At 40.2% G+C, this 24,065-nt stretch overlaps 1 long non-coding RNA gene across 2 annotated transcripts; it reads left to right on the forward strand.

Moving 5' to 3' along the window:
* Nucleotides 1–568: 568 nt before the first annotated feature.
* On the forward strand, nt 569–23,740 carry LOC147914392 (uncharacterized). Of its 2 annotated transcripts, XR_015555438.1 has the most exons (4): nt 569–1,639; nt 19,342–19,481; nt 20,444–20,643; nt 21,432–23,740. It is a non-coding gene; the product is annotated as an uncharacterized LOC147914392 (long non-coding RNA). The 2 variants fall into 2 exon arrangements; XR_015555437.1 differs by having other exon boundaries at nt 20,444–23,740.
* The last annotated feature ends 325 nt before the right edge of the window (nt 23,741–24,065 follow it).

Below are 24,065 nucleotides of genomic sequence, written 5' to 3' on the forward strand. Positions count from 1 at the left end.
CACAATGCCCCATCTCTTCTTCTTCTCATTCTTTCTTCTCCCCACTATACCTAACCCCCAAGTTTCCTTTTCTCCTCTCCAGAATTCCAGCTCAATCTGTTTTCCATCTTGGATTGCTGTGCTGATTCCCTCCTGAGAGCCCATTTCTCATGAATGAGCAGTTCTAGCCGTCTGCTCTCTCTTACTAGCTTGCCTTTTTCTATTGTCTCTCCTTGTTTAGTTTTTAAATTGTACAGGTCCTTATAGTTTACAAAGCAGCTCCCCATATGCTCTGTCATTTGATCCTCATAACATCCCAGTGAGTTGGTCATAATTTATTAATAAATGAAAATGAAAATAACGGAGGTTCAGAGAGGCTAAATGATGTAAGTGATTGGTTCAACATCATCCATCATCAACAGCAGAGTTGGGACTTAAGTTCAGAAATCTTGACTCTTTCAATTGTGTAAAATTGCTTAGAAGTTAATTAATGATTTTATTTCTGCTTCAACATTTTCTCACTACTTTTTGAAATTTGGAAGGAATAATCTCAGATCTTTCTCAACTTTTTTTTTTTTTTTTAAGGCAGACTGCCTCATGCAGCACTTCATTTGGATATGTCTAGAGTCCTGGAAGCTTGACTACCCTACGTTCTCCTACAAATGACCTTGCAAGCTTGTTTGGAGGTTCTAGCAGGGGAGCACAGCTATTCGTATACCCTTGACTGAAGAATGGTCCTCCTCTGACAGGGAAGGTCATCTTCCTCAACCACACGCACAGCTTCAGGAAGAATGCACATGGAGCAGTGAGGGAGGAAGGGGACACCTGTTTAGCCAGCCAGATCAGCTGAATCAACCCTGGCACTCAGTGGGGTGACAGATGTTGCAGCCAGATCACTCTCACGTCTCTTAACTTGATATGACACACAACATAATGACAAGTAGATGAAAAACTTAACACAATTTACTAAGGTTAAAAATAAACTCAATCCACTTGAAGGCCAAGTGAGGTCAGATTCTCTCATTCAACGTAATACTCATAAAAGGATAAAGTTGAGGAGGCTATAATCATCATCTAGTTGACCATCCATCTGACAGATGAGGAAACTTGTGGCACAGAAAATGATATAAATTCACTAGCCTATTTTTCTTTAATGGTTTATTTTTTTTGGCTGGGAAAGATTCACCCTGAGCTAACATCTGTTGCCAATCTTCCTCTCTTTTTTTTTTTCCCTACCCAAAGCCCCAGTACATAGTTGTATATTCTAGTTGTAGGTCCTTCTAGTTCTTCTTATGAGCTGCTGCTACAGCACGGCTACTGACAGACAAGTGGTATGGCTCTGCATCTGGGAACCGAACCCGGGCCGCTCAAGCAGAGCATGCCGATTTTTAACCACGAGACCATCAGGGCTGGCTCTCCTTAACCTATTTTAAACTTTATGGAGCGCACAATAAGACTAATTTGCCAGCCCCACTTGAACTTAGTTGGTACTGAATTCTGTCCAATAGAATGTAAGCAGAAATGATGTACATCACTTCCAGGCCTAACCATGGAAAGTCTTAGACAATCTTCTGCTCTCTTTTTCTCCCCAGTCTGTACAGCTGGAAGGGAAGGACTCCTCCCTTTCAGGAAGGCTGCCTAGGCAAGCATTGGACTTCTTGTGAGTGAGAAACCAGCTCCTATTGCATTTTAACTCTTTTTATATCATGGGAGATAGCATAGCCTAACTTATCCTGACTAATAAATAAACTAAAATCCCTACCTACTGAGTAGCTTGCTTAGGCTTACTCAGATAATAAACTATTTGCTACTGCCGATGATTTTAGGCAGGTGCCCCCAGTCAAGTCATTGATCTTTAGAAATGTTCATCTGTGTCAACATAGACCTAGCCCTAGAAATATTGCTTTTTTTTCCCCTTGATCTAATTATGGATGAACTCACTCCATTCAAATTTTCAGAAATCCATTGTTACATATATATTTATGTCAGTGCGTAGGAAAGGGCCTTGAAATAGTGGTGGGAAAGGAATGGGATGAGGCTGAGGGAAAGAGGTGAGAGAGGGGAGGGAAATAGCAATCCTTTAACATTACCAACTATATTATTTAAATATTTTTACAATGAAAATTTATTCATGTTCTAATTTTAAAATTCAAAACCAGGAAGAAGTGAAAGAAATCCCAGGTCAGCATAACTACTCATGCAACTGCTATGCTCGGTCTTTCAATATTTATTGAAATCCTATCAACCCTTTAAGGCTCATTCAAACGCTCCCCCCTCCCTGGATGCTTTTCCTAATCTTTTTCAGAAGGAATAATATTTTCTTCCTCTGAGCACCTATAGAGTTCAGCGGTTGCTTATTTATGCAGTGTCTTTGTCTTTGCCTTGTATCTTAGTTATGTGGGCACAAATTCTACTTACCTTATTAGGTGGGACTTTTCTGAAAAGTAGATACTATCCTGCTCTTCATGTAATTTGTCAGAAATATTACACCAAAATAAAAATCATAGGATTTCTGGAATGGCAGTATAAATAGCTTGGCAAATCCTCTCTCTAAAAAGCAATGATAAAACTGGAAAAGATTGGTTAAAAACAACCATTTGAGAACTCTAGGCATACAACAAATTAAGAAGCATTTATTAAAGAAAAGCTACTAAATCTCTGGTAAGAATACTGGGAGTCTATGGTGTTATAACCTGGAGTTGCTCTCATTCCCCAACACCGACCACCAACTCTAGCTCCACAACCATCATAATTCAACCATGACTGACAAATCCATGAAAACCAGCAACTTCACTGCTAGAGGAGGCTGACATCACTTGGAGCTAAGGACGGCAAACACCAAGCTCCAGAAACAACTCAAGTGCCTATTGATAGATAAATAGAGAAATACCTGTTGGTATATACATATACTGGAATATTACTCAGCAATAAAAAGCAATGATCTATTGAGACATGTAGCAACATGGCTGGACCTCAAAATAATTCTATTAAGTGAAAGAAGACAGACAAAAAGTATGCATACTGCATTATTTCATTTACATTAAATTCTACAAAATGCAAACTAATATATCATGTCAGAAAGCACTTCAGTAGGGATGGGAGGGGAGAAGGGGAAGAGAGGGATTATAAGGGGTGTAAGGAAAATTTTGTTCACTTTGTGGTGATAGTTTGATAGGTGTATACATTTGCCTCAACTTCAGAAATTGTACACTTGAAATATGTGCAGTTTATTGTATGGTAGTTATACCTTAATACAGAAGTTTTAAACATTGTCCTACCGGCAAAACGGTTGAGATGCATCAATCCTCCCCAAAAATCTGTGTCACGTATCGCCTATGGCTACATTCACCATTGATACAAAGCTTCAAGCCCCCAGGGATATGTAAAAGCTGTAAGAAGCATGAATTTAAAGGAAACAGAATCCCTACACTTAAGAAATAGTGGTTCCAGGGCTGGCCCTGTGGCTTAGCGGTTAAGTGCGCATGCTCCGCTGCTGGCGGCCCGGGTTCGGATCCCAGGCGCGCACCGACGCACCGCTTCTCCGGCCATGCTGAGGCCGCGTCCCACATACAGCAACTAGAAGGATGTGCAACTATGACATACAACTATCTACTGGGACTTTGGGGGAAAAAAAAAAAAGGAAGAGGATTGGCAATAGATGTTAGCTCAGAGCTGGTCTTCCTCAACAAAAAGAGGAGGATTAGCACAGATGTTAGCTCAGGGCTGATCTTCCTCACAAAAAAAAAAAAAAAAGAAATAGTGGTTCCATGATTTATAAATGTAAAAATGGAATGTTAGAACTAGAACTCAATCATTTAGTCCAGCATCTCATATTAAACTTGAGGGAACTACACTCAGAGAGAGAAAGTGACCTGGTTGAGGTCAATGGGCTGCCAAGCGAGGACCTGAAGACATGCTTCTTTGCTGTAAGATAATGGGAAACATAGGATTTGAATATTGACTCTGCTGACTTTATCATTCACTTGGGACGTTTCTGTTCAGAAGAACCACATGACAAGAACCACAGTAAAAATATCAATTCTTTCTCAACCTTCATTGGCTTCCACAAAATGCAAGCAAAGCCAAACCCGTATTTTAAGATGTTATCTTCCATTTAAACATTCTTTCCCCTATTCATCCTGATTGTTTTCATATAGCTTGAATCTTTGCTGAAGCTTCTTTGAATTCTTGACAGCCAAAACCAGCTGTGTTTGCTAGTGATGGTGGAGATAGAAACAATATTTACTAGCAAAACCAAGAGCAGACTTGGGAGGGAAAAAAAATCAATTGGCAGCAGTGGGAAGAAGAGTGTTTGTTAATTTAGAACAGTTTTTGAACTGTAGCACTGATTTTACCCTTGGCTGAAGAGGTCCAAGTTCATACCACAAGAAGGGAGGGGCTATTTCATGTGCATGTCTAATGAATGGCTAAAATGAGACACAGAGAAGAATGCCTCCCCTTACCCTTAAATTGAGGCATCAGTAAAATTCTAGTCTTTTCCATGGTACAGTGAGAAATGCATAGGCACTGAAGTCAGACAAAACTGAACTCAACTCTTGAGTCCTCCTCTTCTGGATAATTTTCTCTCTATTTCATGGTTTCCTCATCTGTAAAACAGAGGTAACAGTGTCTGCTTTATAGTGGAATTGTTAGAAATAAGGTATGTAAATTTCATTTTCCAGTGACAGAGTTATATAAATGACATGTGGGCACTCAATAAATAATGACTGTTACTATTTATTATTTTAGGGCTTAGCACATAAGCATGAAAGAAACCACTGCTGGGAGGAGGAATATACCTACTGCACTTGGCAATCCTTTTTAATCACACCAGAGCTGCTGCTATTTGCCCCTCAGCTTCCAGCTGTTTCCTTATGCTATACCTGATGCGGTAGAAGAAAATTTCTCTGTTGGTTTCTGCAGAGGCAGCCAGCACTTAGGTTGTGAATCTTTCCTTGAGTTGGGTGAGAAATGGTTGTCTTCCTTTCATGCCTAGAAGGACACAGGGAAAAATTTAGCTGACTTTCAGACCTTGATTAAACTCATTTAATTAATTTTTCCTTCATAAACTAATAATAAATTTTACACAGGTATATTATTCCCTCAATTGTGTTTCCATAACCCTTTATAAACATTTTCGTCATGGTAATTATCACAATGAGTTACGGATATTAGCTAGTGCTGCTGCTAGTACATCCACAGTTGAATTTTGAGCTTCTCAAGTACAAGGAATATCTTTTTCCTTTGTGTGTTTTCAGCACATAACACAGTGACTACACATAGCTGAAACTCTATAAATGTTTGTGGAGTGGAATATTAGAAATCTCAACTATACTGGATCAAATCAGTTTATTTCCCCTTAGGAATATTAGAAGTGTCTGATGTTTCTAAGTTTCTATGTCTAAAGCACTATGACAAACACAGTGCTCCAATGGCTTCCCTGAATTAAATGGAGCAGATTTTAGTTGGAAGATGACTTCTTGTTGAGTTTGATTTTAGACCTGAAAAAGTATATCTGGTTCTTTGAGGAAGGATAAGCAAAGATGTGTTAGGATCACAGTTAGAAATGATAGAATACCACACACTTAAATAGTAGGTCAGATTTGTGTGTGTGTGTATGTGTGTGGAGTGGACAAATCCCCCAAAGTTAGTCTGGGGAAACAGAAGAATTGACAATAATTATTAATCTATCACAGGTAAATGACATATTATTCCCGAATAGACCAGGCTCTATTCAGACACAACTTTGTAAAGCATGTACTTGATTACATAGTAACTCATCTAAGGATCTCACAAAAATTAGTTGTGTGTATTTTAATGAAGTATGTCTTCTTAATGGTTCCTTTCATTTCAGAACTTTATAAGATAAAAGAGATTTAGCTAAAAAAGCCTGAATCTACCCACTGGGATCCTTTAATAAATAAACAGCAAACTTTGGTGTAACTAATTTAGTGAGGAGTCTGAATTTGTTAGGTGCAAGGGAATAAAACGATTTTATTCTGCTAACAACGAATACTAACTGTACTCAGTCAAAGCCTCCTTTCCAGCTGGTGGAAGATTCCCTTCACAACTTCTCATCCAACTCTATTTCTTTTTTTGTCTCTTTCAGATAGCTGAAGAACCTCATTTTGGATCTTTAAGACTTTGTCCTGTTCATTTTAATACTTCATTAATACACCTATGCAGTGTGAAGTCCTTTCTCTTCCTCTCCCGCATCCCCTTCTCCCCATCAGCACAGGCCATATGCGTGCCTCTTGTGTCTGGATGATGGGTGAGGCACTGAGCTCACCTGCCCCCTCTCTCCCCCTCATGCCCAGCTTGGGTGGGAGTGCAGAAGGAGGGAGCTGGGAGGCAGGGCCTCCTTTAACACGACCTCCAGTGTCAGATACTGTGGGAAAGGTCCTCCTCCACTAAAAAGGTTGTGGAAGCTAAACATTTCCCCTCCTCCCTTGCAGCTGGAGTGTCAAAGTGATCCAGTTCTGGCTAATGAGATAAGTTTGCTATGGGGCTTGTGAGAATGCTTTTATTTTTCTGATAAAAGTAAGATTTGGCTGTCCTCTCTCATCCCTAGACTTCTTCCTTCCTTAAACGTGGGCTGGATGCCTGGGGTTGAGACAGCCACTTTGTAGCCCTAAGGGAAAGGCTGAGAGAATTTCAGAACCATTGAGACACAGAACCAAGGCGAGCAGCAACTTCCCACCAGATATCTTGTTATAAGAGAAACACAAATCTCTACTTTTTAATGCCACTGAAAAGTAGGCTTTGTATTACTTGCATCCTAATGCATTTCTAACTGCTACACTGCCCTTGGTTACATTGCTGTTGTCTCCTTGATTGTCCATAACGCTGATCTAGCTGCCATCCGTGGGCTTGTATAGAAAGGGTAGCATTCCCAATCAGCCCTGCAATTGCCTCACTTCTTAGCAATGCCCCTTAAGAAGTTTGTCCACATTTGCCAGCTAATCCCCAGCTGGCAGCATCACGCCTCATTCCTCTATTGTTTAAGCCTCTTTGACAGTCTCTATGATGTTTTTCCCATCGTATGCAACTTCAGCAACATCCCTACCCTGGAGCCTGCAGGCCTTGGATAATCCCATCTTCTGTACCTCTGGAGCATCTAGAACTTGAGACAGCCGATTCTGGCCCCCTCTACAGGGAGTCATCCCACCTCACGCCTTCTCTCCCCTGCTCTGCTGGAAAGTTGGCAATAAGCAAATCCAGAGACTAGGCGGATGCAGGCTGCAGATAAACATAAGTCTCCCCGCACTTGTCTGAGCGATTTTCTTGGGGCATTCCTCAGATGGTTCCATCCTCCACAGGGAAGTTAGGGAAAGGAATATCCTTTCTTCATGACTACTACCCTGCCTTCTCCTACTCAGGGGACCTCCACATCTCTGTGTCAGCCCCCTTCTTCTGTCTACCAGAGTAGGAGGGAGGAGGGGCAGAGGGGGCAGCAGTGGCGGCTCTGAACTGGCATCTGTCAGCAAATCCTGTCAGCAGGGGCCGGCTCCATGCAAGGGATGGTTTCTAAACTTCTAATGTATGCAGTTCAGTGGTTTCTGTTTTCAGCTGTGCGCCTCAGTCCCCAGTTCTGACACTCAGTATTGAACACCATCATAGGTATTCACGGTAGATAATATGTTTCTGTGTACACGGACTGTGGGTACTTCTCTGCTTCCACCTCCAACACTGCTCCACATTCTACTGCATTTTTCTCATATCAGAGATGCCCTGCTAATTAAAATGAAAAATTCTCACTCTACTTGTCTTCAGTTGACTTGAAGGTCAGTTTGAGTGCACATCGTCTTCGTGCTTTACAGACAGGGGATTAATCAATGGGGGGTCCGTTGCCCTGCTCCTGTCAGCTATATCATGAGCCCACAAAACGCTACTTCATTGCAATCGTGCTTTGCTAACGTCAGCTGTGAGGAGTCTTCTGTAACATGCCCACTCCTCAGCAGGAAGGGTATTTACAGACTTCCATGTCTTCAGGTATCCACAGGATATATTTCAGGATCCATGCAGCCTGGAAGTCTCTCTAACTTTAAGTTCTTTCTCAATTTATTTATTTTTAGTGTGTTTATTTGCTTGGTTTCCCCTCTTTCTCACACATCGCTCCTATGCAGCTGTTGGATGGAATTAAAAGTGTGCTTCTTGGGGCCGGCCCGGTGGCACAAGCGGTTAAGTGCGCGTGCTCTGCTGTGGTGGCCTGGGGTTCGCTGGTTCGGATCCCAGGCGCCCACGCACGCACTGCTTGGCAAGCCATGCTGTGGCGGCATCCCATATAAAGTGGAGGAAGATGGGCACCGATGTTAGCCCAGGGCCAGTCTTCCTCAGCAAAAAAAAAAAAAAAAAAGGAGGCGATTGGCAGATGTTAGCACAGGGCTGATCTCCTCACAAAAGAATAAAAAAATAAAAATGTGCTTCTTTCAGCCTTGCTAAGGTTTGCTGGGCAACAATTTCATGCCCACTTACGTTTCTCCCACTTACACTAGTCAATCCTTTCACTCACAAACCATCAGACAGCAAGCACAAGAAATCAGGGGACAGTAAACAATCAGAAAAACTTTTGTTTTCCATTGAAAAAGAGAAGAATTGGTGGATTCAGTTAAGAACTAAAATTGAGTACTTGAGCCATCTCAATAACTTGGAAAGCACTTTTTCACAACTTTGGCCATCTTCAAACTCCTTTTGAACTGTTGTGTAGGCACAATATTGGATGAATGCTTACTCCCCACCAGGAGGGTACAACTCATGGCGAGTTCAAAAACATTTACCAATGACATCCAAAAATTCTAGTCATCGATATGCATATGTTTAATATTCTTCAATAAGAAATCTAAGGGAAGTAGCAGGAACTTCTTGTGAATTTAGAAAAGCTTTACTTCCTCTGTTATGTAAAACAAGTACTGATCATAAAATCTAAATCTTATGTAGGCCATTCAACTATTTGCTTAGAAGACGATGGTGAATAAATATTTATCTCATGTTCAGAGATGATGAATTTGATGCTATAGTCACATAGGGATAGTAGCCTTTATTCTTCTATTTTTTCCTTAACGGTGTGAATAATTACTTGCTATTTTTTCTGTTTTCTCCATTTTTTTCTTTTGTCGCAGAGTCCACTTATTTTATCAGCAGACTTTGTGGGAACGTTTTTTTCTCCCCAAGCCTTGGCTACAAATACATCAAAGGACAAGTGTCCTGAGGTTTGCTGACAATAAAGCCAATGACAAAGCAAATGTTTTTGGTATCACACACACTCTGGTTGGTGAGTCATAAAGGCTTTCCAAATTTGTATTTTGGTCGATCCATTCTAGGCAGCTAGATCATCTCACTCACTGACAGAGCTGGTCATAGATTATGTGGCCCCTGGAATGTCTGCTTGCCTCCTTTCTGCTGTCTGAAATCTTACTCTAGTATGTTCATTTCTTCCTTTAAGGACTTTTAGCCTCATTGCTCTGAGAGGGGGTGATACTGTCAGTGTTTCTAGTCTTTTCTTCAGGTCATCTATGACAGTAGGAAAGCATGCCACACAAGTCTTTAACAGAGATCTCAGGTGTGGGAGGCCATGCTTCATGGGAAGACTGGATACTACCAAAGTGCATTTTAATGTCTTCATTATTTTGTCTAAATCAGATGATGATGGAGTAACAGACTCATAAATGTTCTGTCTGATCTCTCTGATTTGTATACATAGAATACAAAGAAAAAACCTGACAAGGCAACTCTACAAATCAAGTGTCTAAGAAGAAATTGCTTGCTGAACCTAAAAATTCAGAGGATTTAATCTTACCTGACAACCCATAGAAGCAGAATAATTGAACCTCTCCCCTGCTTGGTTCCTCCACTTTCCCTATCTGCTTTCCACAGGCTTCTCTTAGCCTTGACTTGGCCAATGGCTATTTTCTAAGATGAGTACTAAAGAACCGAGTGTATAACACTAATTGCTCAATAAGGTCACTAATACATTCTGACACATGCGTCTATTTAAAACTTCAGGTATTTACAAAAACACCGAAAAAAAAAATTCTATAGAAGTTAATGAGATGAGGTTTAAAAGTGTGTTGTAGTCCCTGGAAGCAAGACGTTTTGTGAAAGCGCCACATGTTTTACTTCTTTGACTTTGCCTTCTTTCCATTTTAACTTGCTCCTGCTTGATAAATATCAGCAATTCCCTACTCACAACTTCAGTTTTAGTGCCCCTTTGGGAGACCAGCGAAGCAGCTGTGTAATGGACCAAAGTCAGGGAGAAACTAATAACGTTCACCTGATGGCTTTTTCCATGTCGAGGGTACCTCCTGGCTTCCATTCATTTCCCATCAATTGTGCAGAGTTAAAATAATAGAAGTCAACTTTCAAATCTTTAAACTATTCTAAGAACGGGTTTCTATTCAAGAGAAAACACCAGTGATTTTTGACAAGGCTTAAAATGTAACTATTGCGTAGTCTCCTTAAAATTTTGTTTTTAGAAATCTTTGTTTTATTCACTCTCAAGTCCAAATATGGTCATCTCAAAGAGCAAGGCAGCAACTAACTGCTGGTATTTTGTGCTTTAAGGGAGACCATGAGAGCTCATCCCTGACTCACTACCCCTCCCCTACCAATTATTGAGTGGTCTGAAGTCCCACCACCATTTGCTCCTTTGGTTCCTTTTGGTTAAATATCCTTCAAGAGTTTCCGATTAAAATGCAGTTACTCTTGGAAGGATTAGACATGAAGCTTTTATTATCAGACACCTTAGCAAGGCCTTGAGAGGTTGAGACCTAACACTGTCACATGAGGCTGTGGATGAGCAACAGAGAAGCGGTGGGCACAGATGTTAGAAGGTGCCATGATCAAGTTTTGCCACCTCACAAAACTGCTGAGAGCCTATCCAGCTTCTCAGGATCTTCATACAATCTAAAATATTTACTGGTTCAAAAATAATCCATATGTGAATTCTTTAATTAATTTATTTATTTCAATTTAATTTAATTCTACAAATATTTGCTGGGTATATTCTATGTGCCAACCAGCATGCCAAGTTCTGAGAAAATAAGATAAGAAAGACAGGTGTCCTGCCCTCAAGAAAATCACAAATAGAAGAGACAGACATTCAAAAAAACCTAATATTAACATACAACGCAGACCACAGTAAATGCCAAATAGAGATAGTGACAGCAAGCTATGGGGAGAGGGAAAAAAGCTGTTTATTCTATTTGACACATCAGAAGGATACTCACAGAAGTGATGGCATTTGATTTCAGTTCTGATTGATGAGTAGAGAGAGAATAGGGGGAGAACATGCCAGGCTGAGGCAACACCTTGGAGGTAAGGATTGGATGTTTACAAGTCTACGGCTTTTTTGAGAACGATCTGTTATCTGGTATGGCTTCAGTTCTGGGTATAAGGAAAGATGTAGTGGGAGAGATCATTCATTCAATCAACAGTTGTTGGGTGTTTTTGTCCATATGTGTAAGGTATTTGCTACAAAATGATGGTATACATAAGGAGTAAGTTACAGAGCAACACACACACACACACACACATTTGTATGCACACACACACACAAACTGTCTTTTATTATAACTTCCTATACCACAGCAGATATTTCCCTTCATCTTTTGAACTTCTAGAAGTAGAAAGGACAGGAAAATGAGTAGGTGGTTAAGGGTGACCTCAAATGGGCTCATGACTGGGATATAACTGAATCAATCGCCTGGAGAACTTTCCTCTGCTCTCTGAGGGGGGGCCTTAAAGAAGTTCTGGGGACACACGTGTCAAAGTAGATGTTACTAAATCAACACTGTCATCCAGTCAGTTAATAAAAATATAGCAATGTCCTATTAAGTACCACCCATTGGGCTCAACGCTGGGGATAGAATGGTAAATAGAACATAGAGTTATGTTAGGGAGAAACATACAAACCAATAACAACAATAGTGAGTAAGAGCAATAGTTAAAATGGAAGGTACTCTACAAGCCCAATGAGTGTTTCATCCTGCTTATGGAGGCCAGGAGAACTTCCTAGAAGAGTTGATAGGCACACTGAGTTTTGAAGGATGAGTAAGCCTTCTCATGGCCAAGAAGAAGGGGAGGACATTCCATACATGCAAAGGCAGAAATTGCACAGCTTATTTGAGGAAGTGCAGGTAGTTCACACAGCTGACATGATAGAAAATAGAGACGTGTGAAGAGAGAAATATGGAGATGGGTAGAAATAAGAGACAGGTAGGGGCCAAATCTTGAAGGACCATATATGACATACAAAGGTATTTCAATTTTATTGAATAGAAAATGGGCTTCCTTTGGGGATTTTAAGTAAGGTATTTATGTGAGCAGGGTCAACTTTTAGAAAACACTCACTGGCCCCTCTGTGGAGGACGGATTAAAGAAATCACTTTGGGGAGATAAGAATAAATGAGTCTACCTGAACCAATGGAGTGTCAGGGGAAATAAAGAAAGGGGAAAATTCAAGAAACATTTGAGAGATACAAAAGATAGAATTTAAGGACCAATCAGATGGTGGGAAAGTTTGAAGAATAGAGAGAGGTTTAGAATGGCTCATCTTTTTTTAACTTAAAAAATGTAGAGCACCAACTTCTAGATATATCTCTGAACTTGTATTTATTTATTTATTTCTTTGGTGAGGAAGATCAGCCCTGAGCTAACATCCGATGCCAATCCTCCTCTTTTTGTTGAGGAAGACTGGCCCTGGGCTAACATCTGTGCCCATCTTCCTCTACTTTATATGGGACGCCCGCAGCTTGGCTTGACAAGCGATGCGTCGGTGCATGCCTGGGATCTGAACTCACGAACCCCAGCCGCCACCAAAATGGAGCGCGCGCACTTCACCGCTACACCACCAGGCAGGCCCCTGAACTGGTATTTTTTTAAGAGGGCTGTGTGTGGTTTTTGGCTTTCATTTCTCCATCTCATCTTGAATCCTTCCTTCTAGTTAAACATTTCTCTACTTCCTCACATCATTCTCTCCTTCCTCACCTCTTCTGCTTCATAGAGGAGCTGCCCTCTGAAGGGACTGACTGCCCATTTGGAACTGGTATGAGGGAGGAGATGGAGCCACTGCTGACAAAGCCACTAAAGCGAAGAGAGGAGGAAGAAACATCCCGGATACTGTCTTTGTTCAGGCTTCTCATTTCTTGCCAGGGCCTCTTTCTGAATCTACCTGGAAGCTGGTTGTGGAGGGAAGCTGGGAAATGCAGTTTACAGGGATTAGCCTCCTACAATATAAAGCTGAGGAGGATATCTATGAGGGTATCAATATTAGCAATATAAAGCTAAGAAGGATATCAATATCTCTGGGAACAAATAGATAACCAACTGGCACATACACATAAGTGTTCATTTACCCTTGGGTAAAGTGATATACAGTAGACTTCCCTTATCTGTGGGGGATATGTTCCAAGACTCCCAGTGGGTGCCTGAAACCACGGGTAATATCAAACTCTATATATATTGTGTTTTTTCCTATAGGTAAGTACCTATGATAAAGTTTAATTTATAAATTAGGCACAGTAAGAGATTAACAACAATAACTAATAGTAAAGTAGAACAATTGTAACAATATATTGTAATAAAAGTCACCTTAGATCTTAGCAGCCTCAGCATATGATTTTTTTTTCTTTCCTTACTGTCGAGAACTTTCATGTTTTCACTTAAAGCAAGTACTTTATGGTTTCTATTTGGCATATCCGAATAGCCAGCATCACTAATCTTGCACATTAGGACCATTAAGTAAAATAAGGGTTAATTGAACACAAGCACTGCGATACTGTGACAGTGGATCTAGTAACTGAGATGGCTGCTAAGTGACTAACAGGTGGGTACCATATAGAGCGCAGAGATGCTGGAGACAGGGATGATTCACTTCCAGGGTAAGATGAATCGGGATAGCACAAGATTTCATCATGCTACTCAGTATGGCACGCAATTTAAAACTTATGAATTGTTTATTTCTGGAATTTTCCATTTAATATTTTAGGACTGGAGTTGACCGCGGGTAAGTGAAACCTTGGAAAGCAAAACTGTGGATAAGGGCGTCTATGGTATTACATAAATGAAAACAGACTTACAGAATTATATGATCTCAGACATAGAAGAAATTTTCTTCTCTTCCAAATACTGTCAGATCTTGCCATGCATGTGTAAATATTTTATTCATATTTCTTTGTAATTACCTGCTACATAAATTCAGAAGGGGATCAGAATTTCAAAATTCAAAATATTTTCTACAATCATGCTTATGAGTCAGTTTGTTGTTAATTATTTTTATTTTCTTCATAATTTAATCCAGTTTTTAATCCACACAGTCCTCTTAGTCTAAATTGCCACCTGGACTCATTTCCTGTATTATGTAAGTGCAAAAGGATAAATATTCTCTTTTTACTTACACCCCTGAGCACCCAGCACAAGCCTCTGTGCAAGGGGGTACTGAATAAATACTGTTTGCTAATGAATTCATAGAAGTAGAGCTTGGAAGGTGACAGTTTATTTCTTGTTTCCATTTGCTTTTCTTTCCACAGCAGTTCTCAGTAACCTTAGAAAAGTATTCAATGTGAAGAGTTCTAACACTAGGTTAATTTGTGGCAAGATGAATATGCTTTTCCTTCATCAAGCTAAATTTAGTTTAAAGTCCATAAAATAGTTTTATTCATGTTGCTGTTAATTGCAGAACTCCTGGTAATCTGCCAAGGATAGTGACGTTTGCCACTTTTGATCAGTGCTCTGCTATAGAACAACTTGTTCAGACCCTTGCTGAGAAAAGAAAAAACTTATTAAACGTATTACACCACATTTGTTGTATGTCGAGTACCAAACTGAGCTGAGATCAGAGAGTGTGATAATGTCATGATTCATCTTTGTAACTCAGAAATAAAGAAACACTCAAATACATCATGACTGTGAAAGTTTACCCATGTATTTTTTCCTCAGCATTTTAGCATCTCATCTTAAAACCAACAGGGAGCTTAGCTGAATATTTCCTATGTCTTTTATTTCTCTCTGAACTTAAGGGTAACAGTTAAATCCAGAGTCACAGATTCATAAAGGAGTCTTGCAGATTGACTTACAGTAGTATGCAGGCTATGGCAAACAGAACACATCTAAAGGAAGTAACTGCTTCTTGGTGTCATTCTGCACTTACGCAACAAATAACACCTGCTGTATACAAAGCCCTGTACTAAATACTGGGAATATAGCAGTGAACAGACAAAAATCCCTGCCCTACTGGAGTTTTATACTTTATTAGTAAGAGACAGATCACAAACAAATAAATAAGTGGATACATAATAAGTTAAATGATGACAGGTGCTGAGGAATTAAGCAAAGGAGGGTAAAGGTATATCAGATGCTGGGGGAGAGGATTTTGCAGTTATGGGTGGAAAGTGACATGGGATGAATTACCTGCAGGATGTAAGCCATCAAGCCACGTGGATATCTGGAAGGAACGAGCAGATTTCTCAGGCAGAAAGAATATAAGTTCAAAGGGCCCTAAGGCAGTGGGTCTCAGAGTTTGCTGGACATTGGAATCACCTGGGCTTCTTTAAAAATTACTGAGACCTGGCTTCCGCTCCCAGACGTTCTGATTTAACTAGCTTGGAGTCCAACCTGAGCTTCAGGAGTTTCAAAATCTCCCCAGGTAACTCTACTGTGCAACAAAGTGTGGGAACCCCAGCCCTAAGGCTTCAGCCAATTATTGTCATGCGGAATTGCAGGACCGAAGCCCCCATGCTCTGGCCCTTTCAGGAATGGTCAGCAATCCAGTTTTTTTTTGTTTTTTTTTGTTTGTTTTTTTGAATCTTTTAATTTATAAATACAGGTCTTTTTGTTTTTTCTTTTTAAATCTTACAAGCCAATGAAACTACCTCTGAGCCAAATCCAGCCTATGGGCTACTAGTTTGTACTTTCTGACTTAATGGAGTAAATCCATAGATTGCCCAAAAGATAAGAATATCCCTATATGTAAAGATGTAGCACAAAAATATGGCAGCTTTAAAAGGGACAAGCGTGGATGTGGAGGAAGTCCCAGCCTAAGCCCCCTACATCCCTGAGCCAACAGCAGAGCATTGCCGCCTGATGTTACCTTAGGACTGTGCCTCTGCCCTCTGCCATCTCTATTCCATCTTCTCAGTTCAGTTTAATTTGGGTCTCAAAGCCAGGCATCTGCTTTTGTCTACCCTTTTAGACTTTGGTGTCACTGACAAAATTGGCCCATTGGACTCAGTTACATATTTTGGTAGTATCTACTATTTACCTCTTACATGAAAAAAATCAGATTACAAAAGAGCAGTGTGTAGTAGAAACTCATTTTAAATAATATGTCTATATAGATATTGTGATAGATTCAATCGTCTGGAAGGATATACCAAATATTATCGTATTTATCTCTGAAAGGCAGAATTTATGAGTGGGTGAACTTTCTTCTCTATTGCTGTCAATACTGAGTGTGATTTCCAAAATGAGCTTATGTTACTTTTAGAATCCAGAACATTTTCACATATTGGGTACTCCTAGACAGAAAGGAATTGTGTCTTAGTTATTTATATATATATGTATATACACACACACACACACACACACACACACATATATATAAAGAGAGAGAGAGAGGGAACCTGACACCTGACACATAGTAAGTGCTAGATAAACATAAGTAAAATGAATGAATGGAATAAAGAGGCATAAATTTTAAACACAAACTCCCTGTTTGTATTTAAATGCATTTAAAAGCACCAGCATGTGCCAGAGTTCAGTGAAAATCTTGTTTTTAACTTATGTTCAAAGCAACTGGCTCTCCCAGATACCAAAATGGGGGAAGGAGGTAAAGAAGGGAGAGGTGGAAATGGTGCAGGGAGGGGACATTCTCAATGGTCCTTCCACATTTTTTCCAAGTTCAAGTTTGTGCTCACTTCCTAAAATCTCCACCACCACTTACTTTAGCCTATTCTAAATTACAGCTCTGACAATGAAGTTTCAATGAAAATTATAAACATGGTCTATTTGTGCATAATTTAAAGATGTATTACTTTTGTCAGTGTTAGTTTACTATTTATATCCTGTCTACTTAGGAAGTGGGGATTTAGGCAGCAGATTTGTATTTTTGTGTTGAATGCTGGCCATCAGATACAGTATTGCCTTTCAGTGGGATGAAAACTATGTTCTCTCCCCTTCACCTTATCAGCATTACCTGGATAGATAAGAAGCTGTAGACAGGAGGCATGATGCTTGATTGTGCAGAGTCCCAGATCATTAAGAGCCAGGGATGTCCTTAAGATTTGCAGTGCTCAGTGATTCACAAACTTTATTTTAACAGTGGGACCTTTTTTTCCCCCCAGAAGAAATCTGACTGCAGTGTCACAGCATAAAACAAAAATGCATTGTGGCTTTGGTTAAAGTAGAGGCCTGGCAATTCTTGTTTCTTGAGGTGACCTGAAGGACTATCTGAGAACTCTAGGACCCCTCAGAGCAGTTTCAACAACCGCTGAGCTAGTCCAAGCTCCACACTCTACAGATATTGAAACTGAGCCCCAGAAAGGCTATAACTCATATTATACTGTCAAGTTAATGTGCAGAAAAACCACCTCTTGAATGTTTAATAGTGATGATGAGTGGATTCTTAATGGCCTTCTCCAGTTTGTGGATTAGTCTCGCCATCTGTTTCATCTATTCTTCTCTAAGGCTGCCTGCCCTGTGGCTATTTCACACCCATTAATAGCCCCATCAGTGGTCTAGTAAAGGGAAAAGAAGATGGAAAACTCAAATCCCTTATTAGATCTTATCTAGAGGAAGAAAGATGGAAAATAATGAACATGGCAAGATTGTGTGTCAGCTCTGGCTGGGTCAGGAGTGCTGTCAACCCTGTTCCTGGTCTGTTTCAATACTTCTTTCTACAGCCATGTGTTTCCACTCTCCTCAACATTAGTCAGACTTGCCTCTTGACCAAACATGAAACTTAGGAAAGTTTCCTGCCCAAAGCAAAGGCCAAATTGCATACCAAACTCACTTGTGCTTAGATTGAGGCTTTGTAGATGGCACCAGGCTCCACCTGGGTTCTCTCTCCTCTTGTTTAGAAATTTTGATAGTTTCGGCATCCCTGCTGTCCAGCTCCTCCTGAATTTTGATGCAGACTGGTTTTCGTGAAGTTTGTTAGGAGCTTGGTTTTGGCATCCTATCACAGCTTTAGTCTTCATCATCAGCTTCTGGGCTCAGCTCTTCGAGACTGACCTGTTTTACCTTGAGAGATGGTCTCTGGGTTCTTGGCGTGGCTCCCTAACCCTAATGCATGATTATCCACTGACCCTGCTATGAGCCTAATGAGGAACTTCCTGATGTCTCATTTAAGCAGAGGTCCTGAGTTTGCTGCTACCAAATTAGGACTAGTGGCCCTAGCTTATAGCCGCAGGTTTAGAAACCAAACCAGCAGCTCCACCCAACCAACATCAATTTTTTTTTTGTGTGTGAGGAAGATCAGCCCTGAGCTAACATCCATGCCAATCCTCCTCTTTCTTTTGCTGAGGAAGACTGGCCCTGAGCTAACATCTGTTGCCAATCCTCCTCCTTTTTTTCCCTTTTTCTCCCTAAAGCCCCAGTAGATTTTGTATGTCATAGTTGCTCATCCTTCTAGTTGCTGTATGTGGGATGCCGCCTCAGCATGGCCAGACAAGCGGTGTGTCGGTGAGCCCCCGAGATCCGAACCCGGGCTGCCAGTAGTGGAGCGTGCGCACTTAACCGCTAAGCCATGGGGCTGGCCCCCAACCAACACCAATTCTATAAACCGAAAATGGCAACCTCAAGTATGAGTAGGCTCTAGAAACTACCATTGGTTTAAACATAAGTGCATATCAGGATATAAACGAGAAAGGGAAGAAAAGCTTAATAAAATTTTCAGCTCTGTGTAAAACATTCTGCTAGATGCTTTCCAGAGAGCATTTTCCTTGATTCAAGTCATTCTTTCCTTCACTTAAATTTACACACACGTATATGAATATATATAAATATACATATACATTCAGATACATAATATATATATTATGTATATATATGAATTAGTTTGAATATAGCTTTAGCTGCTATAACAGAGACAAAATAACAGTGGCTTAAATAAGACAGAAGTTTTCCTGTTTCAAAAATTAGACCTCAAAATTGTACACATTTCCTATCTTTCCCCATTATTAACTGGGACACTTGTAGGATCTTCTTTCCTGTAAGAGCCTGAGAAGTCACATTGGTTTACTGAAAATGAACTCTTCACAGTATACCATAGTCTGCTGTCATATATAAAGAGTCGTTTAAACTGCCTTACCCCAAATAGCCCTCTCTCACCCAAGCATAGCTAATACATTTGTTCTTTTCCTTTGGTAGATTGTATGCTCTTTGGAAGTTGGAATTGTGTCTTCTATAATTCACCTCAAAAGGTTTTTGGATGTGGAGACAGTGGCTATTAGCTATTCGCTATTACCACAAAGGACAGAACAAGGAGAAATAGCTTCAAGGGAAAGGAGGTAATCAGATAAGTTGGTCAGATATTAGAGTCATTTATTGAGGGAGCTCATTGAATCTTCTTCCTTGAAAATATTTCAAATTGAGTAGAAAACTGTGCCCTGGCTGGTTTGGAAGCAGTTCTGCCTGCATATAAGTGCCTAAATTTTGAAATAAACGATTTTCTATAATTTGGATTAATTCAACTGTGCTGTTTACCCCTTCATTAGCAAAGATCACATAACGCTGCTTAAAAAATGCCATTGCATCTGTCTGAGCTTGGCCCTCTCCACATTCTATTCTCTTGGAGTGAACTGGTGGGAGTCCTTTACCGTGATTCACAGATATTATACTATTTTTATTCTGTCACTCATTCAGTTAATACACATTATAGGCAAACTATGCACTAGGCACTAGGTACATATTGACTTCAGAACTGCGAAGAGAGGAGGATTATCCTCTATGGTGAGACTCTGGTGACTGGTGGACACTGGTGACCTAAACCATCTCCCCAACCCTCAGAAGCTTAATAAGCCATGCAGCCTCTGCGGTTCAAGCAAATGGATACCATATACCTTCTAAGCTGGGAAAATCTCCAATTCCCTATATTCCCACACCTTGGTGGCCTTTAGAAGTTAGAGGCTAAGAAGTGGCATTGGGATACTTTAGTTGTCAAAAAACATAACTTTGGTTGCTTATCATATATCCTCCTTATACTCATCTACATGTCTGAGTGCCCACACCCTTCCCTCCAGTGAGGGTTTTCTGGGTAGAGTCTGAGCCTCAAAAATCATAACAAAATGCATGTTTTATTGTCTCCTTTCCTCTATCTTATCAGCAGGGGAAAAGTGGAAATGTATTGGGGCAGATACTCAGAGGCATGTGGAGCTTGGTCTTTTTGTGTGTGTGTGTGTGTGTGTGTGTGTGAGGAAGATCAGCCCTAAGATAACATCTGATGCCAATCCTCCTCTTTTTTCTGAGGAAGACTGGCCCTGAGCTAACATCCGTGCTCATCTTCCTCTACTTTATATGGGACGCTGCCACAGCATGACTTGACAAACAGTGAGTCGGTGCACGCCGGGATCTGAACCAGCGAACCCCGGGCTGCTGCAGCAAAGTGCATGCACTTAACAGCTTGCACCACTGGGCGGGCCTGGGGCTTGGTCTTTACGCACGTTCTCAAAGGTAAATGCTGGCCCTCAGGTTCCATCTCCCTGATATCATACCTTCTCCTGAAAGGGGAGTGGTGATCAGCATCACCACTGAGGAGCCTGAGGGATTTATGACTCTACAGTTTTATGATTGCTTCCATTTCTTGACACCTACTGTGTGCCATAAACTGAACTAGATGCCTCTTAAACCTATCTTTAATCTTTAACTACCATAGAAAGTGTTATCTTTACCCTACTGATGAGGAACTGAGATTCAGAGAATCAAAGTGTGCTCGTCAGAGTGGGCTATCTGGTAACTTATAACATCCAAATTTCAGTGTCTCGACAAAGCATAAAATTATTTATGATTCAAAAAGTAGCCCAATATGGTGTTCCTGGCAATCCTTCAGACAGCAACTCAGACATCCAGGATGGAAGTAGCTTGAAGACCTCTCCAGCGGGTTAATGGGGAAAGAGAATGTAGAATCACATGCAGCATTCATCATTTTTCCCCGTGTTCCATTGGTTAGAACAGTCATATAATTGTCCCTAATTGCCAGGAAGGGTGGGGAAATATAGTCTAGTTATGAGAATAGGAGAAAAGGAGAAACTGTTTGGTGAACAACTAGCCTGTCTCTACCACACTAAGTTCTTACCCAAGTTACACAATTAATATGTAGTGGGGCTAGAATCCAAACCTTCTTACTTGGGACATAATTACATCAGTGTATTTGTGTGCTTGTCCAGCAGAATACTGGAATATTTGTCAAAAGGAAGTAGTTTCTTAGAGAAAAGAGGGTCAATCTTTTTATTGGGTTGTAGGAAGTACACTGAGGACAAGAACGGCCCTATCATTCCATCTGCAAATAGCAGTGACGAAGACCTTCTTAGAGACTAAAGAAGGAGGTAGGAGCCTGGAGATGTCTCTGTTACTCTGCCAGGAGACACTGGAGTCAGCGTTTGGTGTCCAAAGGCAGCTGAACTTTCCCTGGCTAGAACAACCTACAGCAGGAGAAACCTGACTGCGTGCTTTATTGACACATCTGTGCTCTCTTCTAAAAGACCTGTGATCTCTGGTCATATCAGTCTTATGAATCCCTTAAGTGCCGAGGAAGACCTGAGGATGCTCATGAAGATATACAGCTCCAGCTGGGAGAAGACTCCAGCCCAGGAAGCAGTTAGCCCATCAACAACGGGAAGCTAGGTCAGTCATGGCAATGGACATAACGCTGTGAGACACAGAGTATAGAGGTAGAAAAGAAATGTGGCTAGGATGATATAACTACCACTCTGAAAATAATTTTCATCTAGAAACATTGAGAAAGACTTGGGAGGCATAATGAGATTTCAAGGAAATAATGTCTGGCTCATGTAGGATATCATGCTTGACTTGTTTTTTTCTTTACATATAAATTTCACATTATTTCTGGTGTACTTATAAGTGGTTCACATTATTTCTGGTTATGGTTATAGATTGTCTGGAGGCAAGAGTTCTACAGATTTGGGGAAAGAGTATGGACCAAAAGAAATGAGTCATACCCATAAAGTAACCGGGGCTACAGGAGTCCTGGGATTATAGATACAAAGTTGCAATAATAATATCATAGGAGCATCTGAAACCAATTTTTGAGAGTTAATTTCCGAAAGTAGATAGTCTGGCAGAGTAAGACCTCTGAAATGCTCTTCTATTTTATGTTCATAAATTCCAACTTCCATCTTTAGGCAATACAAAGTTTTATTTAAGAGGAAAACTCTCAATTGGTAACTTTATGGTATCTTTTCCTCTGAAGGTTTTTATTTTTGTATTGGTCTATATTTGTATGGGAAACATACCTGCATTTCTCTGTGTATTTTATATGCCTTTGTCCATTTTGTGTTATTAAATTTCTTTGGGGACCAGAGCAACATCTCATTTCCTAATGTCTGGTAGTTGTGTTGCCCTTAGCCTCCCGCTACGCAGATGGAGATGAGCCCATGATAACCCCAGCTACACAGAGTATATGGCTGTCTTCCCGGCCAAGAGTGCCCAAACTTTTCCCAAAAATGGTTCAGTTTGTCTTTAATTAAAACTTAAAGCATGAGCTTCTGGGCTCTGGCTACGGCTCTCAAATGAGAACCTGCCTCACACAGATTTGTCTCACTGCAATCTGCCTCACAGCAGGCCTCTTACATGGTTGCCATCGAATTCTGGGACAAGAGAAAGCTCGCAAGCTCACAGAGCCACAAAGAAAGGCAGTTAATGGCCAGAAGTACCTGCAGCTCCTTTCAGCTCATTAACTAAAGCTAACTTGGGGATCGTTACTGGAAGGAGGCTAATTTGGCAGCTGTGAGCATGGAGGGCAGAGAAACTGTGCTGACTACAGGCCACATAGACCCAAGGCCCCACACCCATCAGCTGTTCTTTCTCTCTCCTGCACCTCAAAGCTCAACAACAGCTCATGAATAAAGTCTTTCCTAGTTTTTACCCACTACTCACTCTATACTTCAAAGGAGAACTGCATTTTGATCTAAAACTCCCATAGGATCTTTCACAACATTAAAAAAGCCAGCTAGCCTATCAATTAACAATTATTTATCATTCCCACACTCTACCAAAGGTTATTTAGGAATATAAAAGAAGTAAAGTTATTGTTTCTACCTACAAAGAGTTTTCAACCTTGTTGTTGAAATGAGTCTATAAGGAATAAAATATTGTTACATACAAAAGTATGAAATTATATATATATGAATGTAAATATATGTGGAGTCATGGGGGACAGATCATAAAAGCTTAGACTCTTGTATAATATACAGAGTAGACCGTGAGCAAGAGCAGTTCAAGAAACGAGAGATGCTCAGTCTTATTACTATTTCATCCTTCTCCATATTATCTAACAAAAAGTCTCTTGATTAAAATATTTGAAGCATGTACAAAAAGTAGACATTTACATTTTAAATGTATCTTGAATTCTTTCACTATTTATTTAATCCACATCACTGGTTCCCAATTTATCAGCAGAAGAGACTAAGAGATTCTTGGATGTTGTAGAATATGCAATTCCATATGCCTACCTAATATTGCTTACAGACAGAATAAATACCTTATTATTTTTCAAACATTCCATGATGCTGATACAATTAATGAATTGCTAACCCATTAAAGAGTGTTGTTGAACTCATTCTAGCTCTTTGTCATTTTGTTTTTTTCCAGTCAATGGAACTAATTTTACAACTTCTCTGTATGACATGTTACATTTTACCCCAATTCTGACTATTGGACCTTCATTAGTCATTTTCTTAAAGCTTTACCTTTACTCAAGTTCAGAATTATATTCTGAGTATTTCCAACTTGTAAGTTTCAGGTATTTAGTGTCTTGCTGAGAAATATATATATTTTTTCAGTTAGCTGGCTTATTAGGTGACTGCATAGAGCAATTTTGATAGAAATAAAAAAAATATGTTACTCTTTCTTGAAAG

The sequence above is a fragment of the Ceratotherium simum genome, chromosome 20 (assembly GCF_057802395.1).
Source record: "Ceratotherium simum simum isolate JZ-2026a chromosome 20, ASM5780239v1, whole genome shotgun sequence".
Classification (NCBI taxonomy): domain Eukaryota; kingdom Metazoa; phylum Chordata; class Mammalia; order Perissodactyla; family Rhinocerotidae; genus Ceratotherium; species Ceratotherium simum.